The following is a 15079-nucleotide window of genomic DNA, read 5'->3' as shown; positions in this document are numbered from 1 at the left end:
TAATATCAGCGGGTGTACACCCACTGTGATATGAAGAGGAACATCCTCCTAAGATATTATGAAGAATATCAAAAGGTGTAAACCCCGGATGTACACCCACTGTGATATTGGGAGGAATATCCCCCTAAGATATTAGGAATAATGTGAACACACCAGGTGTACACTGACTGCTAGAGGAGGAAGAATATCCTTCTAAGATATTATGAATAATATCATAGAGTCTACATGCCGGGTGTACACGCACTGTGATGTTAGGATGAATATCCTTCTAAGATACTATAAATAATATCACAGTGTGTACACAACGCATGTACACCCACTGTGATACTAGGATGAATATCCTCCTAAGATATTATGAATAATATCACTAAGTGTACACACCTGGTGTACACTCACTATTATATTAGGTGGAATATCCCCCTAAGATATTATGAATAACATCACAGGGTGTCCACATACTGTGATATTAGGAGTAATATCCCCCTAAGAGATTATGAATAATATCACAGGGTCTACTCTCACTGTGATATTTTGAGAAATATTTCCCTGAGATATTGCAAATAATATCACAGGGTGTACATCCACTGTGATATTAGGAGTCAAATCCCCCTAAGATATTATGAATAATATCATAGTGTGTACATTCACTATGATATTAGCAGTAATATCCCCCTAAGCTATTACAAATAATATGACAGGGTGTATACCCACTGTGATATTAGGAATAATATCCCCCCAAGATATTACGAATAATATCACAGGGTGTACACCCACTGTGATATTAGAAGTAATATCCCCCTAAGTTATTATGAATAATATCACAGTGTGTACACAGCAGGTGTACACCCACTATGATATTAGGGGTAATATTCCCCTATGATGATATTACAAATAATATTACAGGTTACATACCCACTGTGATATTAAGCAAATTGTAACAGGAAAAGAACAAGTAAGTAGTTTGTGTAGCCATTTGTTTCTGAGTATAATACAGATTCAAAAATGTCTTTACTTGGTTTTAATAAGCAAGTACCATCCCAGAAATAAAAGGCTTTTGAAAGATAATGTTACAGTGGTGATGCAGTCATAGGATAGGGTCTTGAGGGATATGAAAAGTGATTGTGTAACTTCTCCCCTCCTCCTTCTGAATTTGTCCTTATGAATTTAAATATTTGTAGGTTTCTGAGAGGCAACTTAAGCAGAATGGGCTCTTGCACGTTGTGTTTGTGAAATATCTTTATGTCCATTATAGAAGGAGACATGACATTGACACTTCAATAACCCATAACATGTCAGAGAGTCTGTTAGGTTCTTTGCAGATGTGATCTAACTTCCTGCCTACAAAAATCTTACAAAGTAGGCATTATCATTCTCATTTTTATAGCTGAAGAAACAGCTACAGAGTTAAGTATATGTCTCATGATTCACCAGGTAGTAAGGTGTGGCACTACCTGTCTGTTTCCAAATATCACAATGCCTTAGGAGATATGTTCATATAAACCATGGAACTGATAAATAATTTAGGTTTTTCATTCTCTTGAAGTTATTTTAAAAGATCCTGTATGCTTAGACTTAAGGATGACCAATATTTTAAAACTAAATCAGTATTATATTTATTGCTTATTAAGTCATATAAACCTACTCTATTTCACCCAAAAGCTTATAAGCATTACACTTTATATATATATATATATATACTTCTAAAAATGCATATTTTAACACATAAAACTTGGATCACTATGTCAGTTGTAATTATGTTTTTAAGTTGCCATAAAATCTTATCGAGGGTAGTAAATATGCCAAGACCAATATAATTTATCACAAACAAAAAGCTTACTTATTCTAAGAAGATTCTGTAGTAGCAGAGGAAAAGCTCTAAGATATTTAGACTTTCAGTGTGGAATAACTTTTCACTCTGATAGAATCAAACTCCAATCTGGCCAGGTAGGCAGGAGATACATGAAGAAAATGACACAGGTCTTCCCAGAGAGAATATTTTGAGCTGTTGGTGCCTGAGTTTCTCATACTGTCAGAAAAAAGTCTGGAAAAGTTATTGTTTGTTTTTAAATAGTTAGATATTTACTAAATAGCTATTGATGCAACCATAATTTTATGGATCGTAACTATGTTTCTGCCCCTACTTACAGTAGAGAGGAAGAGGCAAATAACGTCATCTTCTGGTTGTTGTTTTGCCTTAAGAGCCATAACAACAACAACAACAACAACAAAAACATAAAAAAAACATTTTTTTTTTTGAGATGGAGTCTCATTCTGACGCCCAAGCTGGAGTGCAGTGGCGCGATCTCGGCTCACTGCAACCTCCACCTCCAGGGTTCAAGCGATCCTTCTGCCTCAGCCTCCCGAGTAGCTGGGGCTACAGGAGCGCGCCACCACGCCCAGCTATTTTTTTTTTTTTTTTTCTAGTAGAGACAGGGTTTCACCATATTGGCAAGGCTGGTCTCGAACTCCTGACCTCGTGATCCACCCGCCTTGGCCTCTCAAAGTGCTGGGATTACAGGAGTGAGCCACCACACCCTGCCAATTTACTTAATTTTTGAATAGCCCTTTAAGTCAGGCAGTACAACATTTCTCGTTTCACAGCTGAAGCTCTGAGAAGCCAAGTAACTCACGGCAGGTCCACAGTAACTAAATGACAGAGTTGGCGCTTATTTGCAGGGTGGCAGATCGACAATGCTCTGTCCTTTTGCTACATGATCACTGCCCCATAAACTCCCACTTAAATAAAAACTAAAAAGAACCATCTTCAATTCACAACATTTCACCAAAATGTAACACATCAGTGCAAGAAGAGATTCAGGTCTAAAAAGAAAGGACTGTAGGAAATATGTATATTATATGCTACTTTCTGCTCAATAGATCCCACAGAAAATATTCTAAAATGTTGTCTGATATACTGTCTTACAATAATTACACATGATTAGTGTCTTTTTCTCTGTTTTCCCCAGTTGGATTGCATGACAATAGGAGAACGACCTTTATATATCTGAACTAAATGTGGACAGGATGTATACTGATCCTGCATTTACTTAAAATTTTGTTTTTTTCACGATATTTTGCATTAATTTTTATTTAAAAAATGTTGCTTCAAAATATTACTTGTTTCCTGAGTTTTTTGGCCCTTCCCTAAATTTTACCCCGAAGCTAATATGTCTCATACTAGCCCTGACCCTGATATGTGTGCTTAAACTTGTCTGTAGAATACCTAGGTGCCCAGCTCTGAATTTTATATTCAAACAAACTTTTGTTGTTAATTTATTTCACCAACTTCTGTCTCTTAAATATGTTTGGTAATTGGGTGGAATCTCTGACAATTTTTTTTTGGTATATAGGTTTGGTTTTTAAATAATTATCTGGGGTTGCCAAATTCAATAATATTATACACAGTTGTTTAGCTTCAATATGTTTATCATAATTTTGTAAAACTTTTCACTTAGGGGTTTGTCCAAGCTCTGCATGGCAAAACATGTAGATGATCAATACATCCACCCTGTCAGACTCCTCAAACATAGACTTAGATCACTGTGACATGCATTGTAGGATAATCCTCATGACACTCTACAGTGTGGTTGTACTTAGTGGCACTACAGGAATGGTTATGATGTTACGTATGATCTTCAAAACAAATAGCCAATCAATGATTGGTACAATCATCTTCAATATCATAGTGCTGCACTCCATCCTCCTGGTCAGCCTTCCATTCCACCTGAGCTATTATGTCTTAGTCATCTGGGAGCCTGGATTTCTTTACCTGCCGAGTGGTTAGCATCATATATGGGCATATGTACTTTACTTTTGTTTTCTGTGTGGCCATTGTCATACTCGGATTACTCATTTATGTTAAGAAACTCCAAATGCAACAGTTACAAAACTACCATGTAGTAGTTTTAAGCATTATTATTTGGATGGTGGGTTGCCTCATTTTTGCCAATTTTTTTTTTTTTTTTTTTTTTTTTTTTACAGTATGGCATAGATCCAAGTTATTCAGAACAACGATGCTTTGAATTCTGCAAAGATCTTAACCACAGAGAATTCATTATCATGAACTACTCTGTGATTGTCACTATGGATGACAATGGTTGTGATCCTCTTCCTGATACAGACAGCTGTCATCATTCAACTGATAAAAGCTCTTTGACCTGACATGTGGACCCATCAAACATATAGACACCAAATCAAGAGTTTCTTCTTCCTTCTAGTAATAGTTGTCTGTTTTGTACCCCACCATGCATTCTGGGTACACTTTAGTCAAAATAATTCAGAGAGAAAAGCTTCTGACTTAGTTCTTTATAATGAAATTTGTGTTACTTTAATGACTGTCTGTTGCCTGGATATGCTGTGTTTCATAAGTGGGGTTATCCATTAAGCATTCCTATGTCTCTTCCTTCACAGTGTTTTCCCACCATTGTGATAAAATGCTTTAATTGAATGAGTGTTACTGTGATTTCAAAATTTTTCATCTTAATCATCATCAGAATTGTTCTTTTTTCCCAAAAAGGTAATGAGGATTGATTGTTCCCCTCTCTTTAGAGAACCATTACCAGTTCTATATTTACCATACAATATGTTCAATCTCTTAGCTCTATATAAGCCGACTGTATCATTTTTTCCAGACTTAACTACCTTCATGCAGTACTTAACTTCCTTCATGCAATACTTAACTTCAGCTAAGCACAACAATTAGTTTCCCTGTACTCTCCAGGGAAATTTGCTCACAAATTTCACAGAACAAGATAAATGGCAGTGTACTCAAATTACATTGTGAGCAAAAGTTGTGACATTTGCCATCTCTGAGTTCTGACCCTAGAACATTCTTTCCCTCCATCTTCACCTATCAATATTTTAAGATCCAGAGAACCTGGAAATAGGAACGGTATAAACTGGGCTCTAGAGAATACTTAAGTTGACATAGCTGCTTCTTGAAAACTACTGATTGTCAGTAAAGCTACAGTTACTGGCTTTGGTATTTGGAGGAAAACATTAGCTCAGATAGGAAGTCAACAGAGAGAAAACTCTTTCAGGAATGACTAGGCATAATAACTTGCCATTATTATTGTTACTATAACTATTAATTATATTTGAAAACGCTATAGTAGACCCACTTTATAATTTTGCTACCACAGAACGGGATAAATGGCAGTGTACTCAAATTACATTTAATCAATTTTCTTAGGGCACATTGTGTGTTTTAAGTCACAGTCTTCTCAAGATAGACAATATTCATTATTGTCAGTACTCAACTTACTAATTCATTAGGTTTCACAAGTTCGTTTTTAATATGGTAGGCAGCCTCTAAGAGGAGCTCCAATGATTCCTGCCTCCTAATATTTCCTGTATAATGACCATGTGGAATCTCCTCCCCTTTTACTGACTTCTTATAACTAGAACAAGGCAGAGTGGCGGAATGTCATTTCCAAGGTTAGGTTACAAAAAAGCTGTGTCTTCCATCTGGAGCACTCCTCCTCTCTTTCTTGGATTGCTTCACTCTGGAGGAAACCAGGTCATAAGGCAGCCCTGTGGAGAAGCCCATGTGGCAAATAATTGAGGCCTTCTACTAGCTATGCCAGTGAGCTTAGAATTGGATCTTCTGAGACCTACCAGTAGCTGTGGAGCAAGCTCAGAAGCAGATCCTCTCCCACCTCTCCCATTTGAACCTTGAGATGTTGGCAGCCTCGCTGGGAATTGACTGCTGCTTCATGATAGACCCTAAGCCAGAACCACTCTGCTAAGCTGCTGCTAGATTCCTGACTTGAAACTTGTTGCTTTAAGTCCTCATGTCTTGGGGTAATGTATTATGCAGCAATAGATAACTAATATAGTAAGTTATTTACACCTATAGAATGCTGCCACATAAGACACTAGTGTCTGACATTTACAACCTGCTTCTTAGTCTCTGCTTATTCCAGTTGCTAATGATAAAAAAAATCCTTGCCTGTTGTTTGAGTCAATAAGAACTGTGCCCGGTATTGTATTAGCTTTACTTCTATGCCTGAAAAGTAGGGGTATAAGCATATAATGTACATGGAGATACAATGGGCTGGTTTAAAGTAAAGATTGCAAGAGGGTCAGTTGAAGAGTGGGTAAGAATTGTTCTGTTAGTCCTGTTGAAATCTGGACCATTGGTTCTCCATGTATGGCCCTGGACCATCACTACCAGCAGCAGTAGCACCGATGACCTTGTTAGAAATGAAAATTCTAACAAGGAAAAATCAGTGGAGCGCCACCTGAGACCCGTTGATTCAGAAATTCTGGGTGTGGGTCCCAATGATAGGAGGTTCGACAAGCCCTCTGGGTGATTTTGATGCAGGCTAAAATCTGAGAACCACTGCACTGGATTAAGTTGATAAACTGAAAATGGGCACAAATTCTTTGAAACTGCTCCAATTGAGAGGTGGAATTTATATCTCCTATAATTTACTATGGGTGGAATTTGTTGTTGCTTCAACCAATAGAACACAAAGAAAGTGGTGCTGTGCCAATTATCAGGTGCAGGTTTTAAGAAACTAGCAACCTCCGCTTCCTGTCTCTTGAAGCATGGGTTCTTGGAGCCTGAACTCCATGAAAGAAGTCTGACTTGCATGCTGGAGAACATCTAGAGATGCCTGAGATTACATGGAGATACATGGAGATGTGCCCAGATATAGCCAGACTTCCAGTGAAGGCATCAGGCACATAAACGAAGAAGCTGTCTTGGGCCCTCCAGAACAACCTATCTGCCACGTGAATACCACTAACTGACCTCAGTTCACACAACATGGTGCAGAAGAATTGCCCACTCAATACTGCCTGAATTCCTGATCCACACAATTATGAGAGAAATCGTTTCTTTAAACCACTAGATTCTGGGATTATTTGTTACATAAAAATAGATAATTGCCACATGTATAATTTAAAATTTTCTACTTGCCATATTAAAAATTTTAAAAGGAAGAGGCAAAATCCATAATAATAATAATATAATTTGTTTAACCCATTCTATCTAGGTAGCTATTGATCATCTACTTTTCTTTCTATCTATCTATTCTAGCTTTCTTTCTTTTATGGATTCTGACTTTGGTGCTGTCTTTAAAAAGTAGTCACCACACCCAGGGTCATGTAGATCTTTTCCTATGTTATCTTCTGGTAGTTTTAAACTTTTGTGTTTTACATTTACATATGTGATCCATTTTGAATTAGCTTCTGTGAAGTGTGTAAAATCTGAATCTAGATTCATATTTTTTCGCATGTGGATGTCCAATTGTTCCAGCAACATTTGTTGAAAAGGCTAGCATTTCTTCATTGCATTGCATTTTCTTCTTTGTCAAAGATCAATTGACTCTATTTATGTGGGTCTATTTCTGGCATCTCTTTTTCATTGATCTGTTTGCCTATACTTTTGCCAGTACCACACCAACTTAATTACTATAGCTTTGTAATATGTCTTAAAGTCAGGCACTCTTCATCCTCCAATTTTGTGCTTCTCCTTCATTGTGCTGGCTATTCTGGGTCTTTTGCCTTTCCACATAAATCTTAGAATCGCTTTGTTGATATCCACAAAATAACTTGCTGGAATTTTAATTGGGATTGTGTTGATCCTATAAATCAAGTTAGGAAGAACTGATGTCCTCACAATATTGAGTCTGCCTCTCCGTAAACATGGAATATCTCTTCATTTACTGGGCTCCTCTTTGATTTCTTTCATCAGCTTTCCTCATGTAGATCTTGCACATATTTTGTCAGATTTACACAAAAGTGTATCATTTTGGGGGGCACAAATGTAAATGTTATTGCGTTTTTAATTTAAAATTCCACTTTTCATTACTGGTATATAGAAAACAGATTGACTTTTGTATAATACCCATGCATCCTGCAGCCTTGCTGTACTTATTAGTTTTAGGAGGTTTTATTATCTGGTTTATTCTTTCTGACTTTCTACATAGATGACTGTCATTTGTGAACAAAGATGGTTTTTATTTCTCCTTCCCTGTCAGTATGCTTTTAAAAAAAAACTTTGTTTATTTGGTTAGCTAGGACTTCCAGTATGATACTGAAAAGAAGTGGTAAGAAGACCATCTTTGCCGTGTTCACAATCTTAGTGGGAAAGTTTCTCATTTCTTATCGTCACGTGTAAAGTTAGCTGTCAGTTTTTTGATAAATATTGTAGGGGAGGCAAAATTTTACCTCTACCCTTGTAAAGTCCCAGTTAAGCCTGAGAATTAAATTGACTTAAGAGAGTAATGGGAGAAAAGCATACAAATTGAATTTAAATTTTACGTGGTATGGAGTCCTCATAAGGAAATGATGATCCAAAGAAGTGGCAAGCTTGTATGCTTTTATATTAGGTTGAACAAAGAGAGGTAGTCATGGAAAAGTAACTAAATTATATGGAGGCTAATGGAAGGTAGAAAAGGTAGAATTATTTTAACAGGATCTGTTTGCCCAGAATTCTCTGGATATGATTCTCTATTGAAGAATGTTTCTTTTCTCCTGCTATAGAGGGGGCGTCTTCCCTATGAGTTTTTCTCTTCTGTTTTCAGGAAGAAAAGGGGAAGATTAGAATGCCTTCTTGCAACTGATGTTTTTTAAGTGCCTTTAGTCCGAAATAATACTATGTCAAAGTGGCATATTTTGAGGCGGCATATTATGTCACCCTTCAATATTCTTTATCTAGTGTCCTCTATTCCTAGTTTACTGACGGCTTTATTGCGAAAGCATCTTGAATTTTATAATGATTTTTATGTATCCATTGATATGATCTTGTGATTTTTCTTCTTTAGATTGTTGATGTGATGAATTACATTAATTAATTTTTGAATGTTGAACCAGTTGCCCACCAGGGATAAATCTCACTATCGGTGTGATATATAATTCTTGTTATTCATTGCTGGATTTGATTTGTCAGTATTCTGCTGAGGACTTTTGCGTCTATGATCATAAGAGATATTGGTTTGTAGTTCTGTTTTCTTGCAGTGCCTTTGTCTGGTTTGAATATTATGGTGATGTTGACCTCATACAATGAGTTAGGAAGTATTCGCTCTGTTTCTATATTCTGGAAGAGATTGTAGAGAATTCGTATAATTTCTTCCTTAAATGCATGGTAAAATTTAACAGTGAACCCATTTGGGCCTGGTGCTCTCTGTTTTGAAACGTTATTAATTATTGATTCAATTTCTTTAATAGATATAGTCCTATTTAGATTGCCTCTTTCTTCTTGCTTTGTCAGATTGTGTCTTCCAAGGACTTGATTCCTTTCATCTACCTTATCAAATTTGTGTTCATGCAGTTGATTATAATATTTTTTGATTATCCTTCTATTGTCTATGGGATCTCCAGTGATGTCTCCTCTTTCAATTCTGATATGAAGAATTTTTTTTTTGGTTGGCCTAGATAGAAGCTTACCTATTTTCTAGGTCTTTTCAGAGAACGAGCATTGGGTTTCATTGATTTTTTCCTATTGATTTCCTATCTTCAACTGTGTTGATTTATGTTCTAATTTTCATTATTTCTTTTATTCTGATTACTTTGAATTTAATTTGCTCTTCCTTTTCTAGTTTCCTAAGGTAGAAGCTTAGATGATTGATATTAGATCTCCCTTCTTTTCTAATATATGCATTCAATGCTATAAATTTCCCTTTAAGCATTGCTTCTCCTGCACCCCTCAAACATTGATAAGTTGTGTTTTCATTTTAATTTAGTTCAAAAATTTTTTAATTTCTTTTGAAATTTCTCTTTTGACTTGTGTATTATTTAATTTTGTTTGATTTCCATGTAGTTTAGGATTTTCCAATTATTTTTCTGTTATTGATTTCTAGTTTAATTTCATTGTGATATACAGCAGATATTACATGACATTTCTATTCTCTTAGATCTCTTAAAGTGTGCTTCATGGCCAAGAATGTGGTCTATTTTGGTTAATATTTCACATGAGCTTGAGAAGAAAGTATATTCGGCTGTTGTTGTAGAGTTACAGATGTCCGGATGATTGATGATGCTGTTGAGTAAAGCTATGTCCTTGCTGATTTTCTGCCTGCTGGATCTGTTCATTTCTGATAGGAGGTACTGAAATCTTCCTCTATAATGGTGGATTAACCTATTTCTCCTTCCAGCATAATTAGTTTTTGCCTCATATATTTTTACTCTGTTAGGCACATACATGTTAAGGATTGTTCTGTCTTTTTGGGTAATTGATTTCTTTATTATTAAGTAATGTCTTTCTTGACCCCTGCTAACTTTCCTTGTTTTGAAGTCCATTGTGCCTGAAATTAATACAGTGATTCCTGCTTTCTTTTCATTAGTGTTAGTATGGCATATTTCTCCTTTTCCCTTCCCTTCCCTTCCCTTCCCTTCCCTTCCCTTCCCTTCCCTTCATTTTCCTTTCCTTCCCGTCCCTTCCGGTCCCTTCCCTTTTTTTCTCTCTCTCTTTTTTTTTTTTTTTTGGCAAGTTTTTGCTCTGTCACCCAAGCTGGAGTGATCATAGCTCACTGCAGCCTCGACGTCCTGGGTTCAAGTGATTCTCCTGCCTCGGCCTCTTAAGTAGCTGGGACTACAGGAACATCCCACCACACGCAGGATTTTTTGTTTTTTTTTTTTTAATGGAGACAAGGTCTCACTATGTTGCCCAGGCTGGTCTCGAACTCCTGAACTCAAGCAGTCCCCCTGTCTTGGCCTCCAAAAGTGCTGGGATTACAGGTGTGAGCCACCACACCTGGCCCATCCATTTACTTTTAATCTATGTGTCATTATATTTAAAGTGGGTTTCTTGTAGACAACATGTAGTTGTGTCATTTTTTTTCATCCACTCTGCCAATCTCTGTCTTTCAACTGGTTATTTTATATCATTGACATTGAAAGTGATTATTGATATAGTTGAATTAATATTTACCATATTTGTTAGTGTTTTCTATTAGTTGTTTTTGGTTCTTTGTTCTTATTTTTTCTTTCACTCTTTCTCTGCCTTTTGTGGTTTTAATTGAACACTTTATATGTTTCCATATTCTCTCCTCTCTTAGCATATCAGTTATGCCTTTTTTCACTTATTTTAGTGGTTGCCTTAGAGTTTGCAATATACATTTATAACTATTTCAAGGCAACTTCCAAAAACACTATACTATTTCACAGCTAGTGCAGGTACCTTATAATAACAAAATAATTCAAACTCCTCCCTTCTATCCCTTGTATCACTGCTGTCATTCATTTTACTTATATGTAAGCATATATAAGCACAGATAGACATATATGCATAAGATATACACATAAGTATACATAATTGAATGCATAATTGCTATTATTATTTTAAACAAACTGTGCTGTGGAGTGAATGAAGACACTGATTGTTTTCTTGTACCTCCAGCACATTGAAGCCACCATGTTCAAAGGAGTCCAGTCTGTCTGGCTGGTGAGTCCCTGACCTCTCTGCTCTTCATCCCCTGGCTTGGACCTGCAGCACAGCCATCTGACTTCCACCTGAATGTTCTCATTGGCAGAAGCCCCACATCTTTCTGGGGTGGAGTTCCCCGAGGCAACTGACAGCCCCCTATAACTGCCACTGCAGTGGATACCCACCCTTGCTGCCACCAGACTGGGCAAGGAACAAACAGCCTGAGTGCTTTATTCACACCTCCATGCCACAGCTGCTCTATGGAGAAGAGGCCAGACTGATTTTACAGCAAGCCTCCAGTCCTCCAGCTCTTCCCCAGGAAGGGCCCCCTGGCTTGAGGCCCACAATGCAGCTGCCCCACCCCCAGCTGATCATTCTGATTGGTAGCAGCTCTGTGCTTCTCTGGGGTGAATCCCTCAATGACAAGTGAAAGGCCCTCTGCCATTGCCACTGTCAAGGTCCCCACCCCTGCCACCCCCAAGCTAGGGAGAGAACAAAAAGCTTGAGTTCACAAAGGGGCTACAGTGCACAGCCTGGGAGTGCCAAGCTGAGATATATGGCCAGCACTTGAGTGGGAGTGGGGCCCACACTCTCAGAGCACTGAGAGAGAGCATAGCTGCAATTGAGGAAATAAAGAGGAACCATGTGGCTGGGTAAGAGCCTATCTACCAGCCATTATGGTTAAGTGCCATCTACTGGATGGAAGCCCAAACTTTAACACCAAAAATACATTGCTAACATACCTCCCCATGAAATCAAGGACAAGAATTCAGCCACAAATAAAGACCCTGCACAAAGCATCAGCCCTCTGAAAACATCCAGAAACAAATTCAACTGACTATACTCAAATTACACCACAGTTAAAGGCACATCAGCCCACACAGATGAGCAAAAACTCAGGGAACTCTAAAAGCCAGAGTGTTTTCTTACTCCCAAATGACTACACTAGCTCCTCAATGATGTGAGTTAAAAAGAAATTACTTAGGCAGACAGTGAGGTAAGAAAGTCTTTAGTAAGGTTTTCCTTTTAATGAAAAGCAACCCCCAAATTATTTTCTTTTCTAACAAACAGCAACCTGTAAAATCAAGCTGCAGACATAGAAAGGCAAGCTAGAAGTTTGCACGGGGAAGTGATGGCAGCTATGCCAGTAGGAAAGGGGCTACCTGGGGACTAGGCACGTTCAAAATGTCAGCTCCTTCTTTCCTTTTCTTTGCCAAACCATATGTACAGTAAGGCAAAGACAACATGACGCTGATGGGGCAAATATCCCATTTGCATAATAAGATTAGGGTGGGGCAGCCAGCTTCCTCACATGCTATGTAAATGTCACCCTAGTCTAACCAATCTTTGGGTCCTATGTAAATCAGACACCGTCTCCTCAAGCTTTTTTATAAAATCCTGAGCACTCCACTGTGGGCCAGAAGTCCCATTTGGGCACCCCTCTCTAAAGTAGGAGAGAGAAGTGTTCTCCTTTTTCTTTCTTTTGCCTGTTAAACCTCCACTCCTAAACCCACTTCTTGCATATGCATACTTGATTTCCTTGGCATGAGATGATGAACCTTGGTTATTTACCCCAGACAATGATGCCACTTCACCAATGATGGTTCTCAACCAGAATGAAGTGGCTAAAATGACAGACATAGAATTAAGAATCTGGATAGCAATGAAGATCGTTGAGATTCAGGAGAAAACTGAAACTCAATCCAAGGAATCTAAGAAATCCAGTAAAGTGACTCAAGAGGTGAAAGGCAAAATAGGTATTTTAAGAAAGAACAAAACTGATCTGATAGGGCTGAGAAACTCACTAAAAGAATTTCATGACAAAATCAGAAGTATTAACAGTGGAATAGACCAAGCTGAGAAATGAATCTCAGAGCTCAAAGAACAGTTCTTCAAATTATTTTAATTCCAAACTATTTTAGTCAGACAAAAATAAAACAACAAAGAATTTTTAAAATGAACAAAACCTTTGAGGAATGTGGGACTGTGTATAGAGACCAAACCTACAACACATTGGCACCCCTGAAAGAGAGAGAGAGAGAGACCAAACAACTTAGAAAACAAATTTGAGGATATTATCCACAAAAATATCTTCAACCTCACTAGAGAAGTCAACATTCAAATTCAGAAATTTCAGAGAACCTCTGTGAGCTACTTTACAAGACAAACATCCCCAAGACACATAGTCATCAGATTCTTCAAGGTCAATGCATAAGAAATAATATTAAGGCAGCTAGAAAGAAGGGGCAGGTTAACTATAAAGGGAACCCCATGACATTAACAATAGACCTTTCAGCAGAAACCCTACAAGTCAGAAGAGATTGGGGGCCTACATTCAGCATTCTTAAAGAAAAGAAATTCCAAACAAGAATTTCATATCCAGCCAAACTAAGCTTCATAAATGAATGAGAAATAAAATCTTTTTCAGACAAGCAAATGCTAAGGGAATTAGTTACTACTAGACCTGCCTTACAAGAGTTGCTTAAGGGAGTGCTAAATATGGAAGTGAAAGACCACTAATGGCCACCACAAAAACATACTTAAGTACATAGACTATTTACACTGTAGAGCAACTACACAATCAAGTCTACCTAACAACCAAGAACATGATGACAGGATCAAATCAGCACACGTCAATATTAACCTTGAATGTAAACAGGCTAAACACCTCACTTCAAAGGCAGACTGGCAAGTTGGATAGAGAAACAGGACTCAACTATATGTTGACTTCAAGAAACCCATCTCACATGCAAGAACACACATAAGCTCAAAGTATATAGATGGAGAAAGATGTATCAAACAAATAGAAAACAAAAAAGAGCAGGGGTTCTTATTTTTATCTCCGAGAAAACAGACTTTAAACCAGCAATGATCAAAAAGGCCAAAGCAGGGCATTAAATAATGATAAAGGGTTTCATTGAGCAAGAAGACTTAACTATCCAAAATACATATGCACCCAACATTGTGGCACCCAGATTCATGAAACAAGATCTCAAAGGACTTACAAAGATACTTAGATTACCATACAATAATAGTGGGAAACTTAAACACTCCATGACAGTATTCAACAGATAATCAAGGCAGAATATTAAAAAAGATATTTGAGACCTAAACATGACACTCAGCTAAATGGACCTAAAATCCTCTTACAGAACACTTCACCCAAGAATAGAATATACATTCCTCTCCTATGCACATGGCACATACTCCAAAACTGATCACACACTTGGCCATAAAGCAATTATCAACAAATTAAAAAACAACTCATACCAACCACACACTCAGAACACAACACAATCCATCCTGGCTAATGCAGTGAAACCCCGTCTCTACTAAAAATAAAAAAAATTAGCCGGTTGTGGTGGTGGGTGCCTGTAGTCCCAGCTGCTGGGGAGGCTGAGGCAGGAGAATGGTGTGAACCCGGGAGGCAGAGGTTGCAGTGAGCTGAGATCACGCCACTGCACTCCAGCCTGGGCAACAGAGCAAGACTCCGTCTCAAAAAAAAAAAAAAAAAAAAAAAAGAACATGACACAATAAAAACTAAAATCCACATCAAGAACATCTCTCAAAACCATACAATTACATGGAAATTAAACAATTGGTTCTTGAGTAACTTTGGGGTAAACAATGAAATTATAGCAGAAATCAATAAATTCTTTGAAATGAATGAAAGCAAAGATACAACACACGAGAATCTCTGGGAAA

The sequence above is a fragment of the Pongo pygmaeus genome, chromosome 6 (genome assembly GCF_028885625.2).
Source record: "Pongo pygmaeus isolate AG05252 chromosome 6, NHGRI_mPonPyg2-v2.0_pri, whole genome shotgun sequence".
NCBI classification, from domain to species: Eukaryota; Metazoa; Chordata; class Mammalia; order Primates; family Hominidae; genus Pongo; species Pongo pygmaeus.
The sequence above is the reverse complement of the archived record's forward strand: the minus strand, read 5'-3'. Positions refer to the sequence as shown.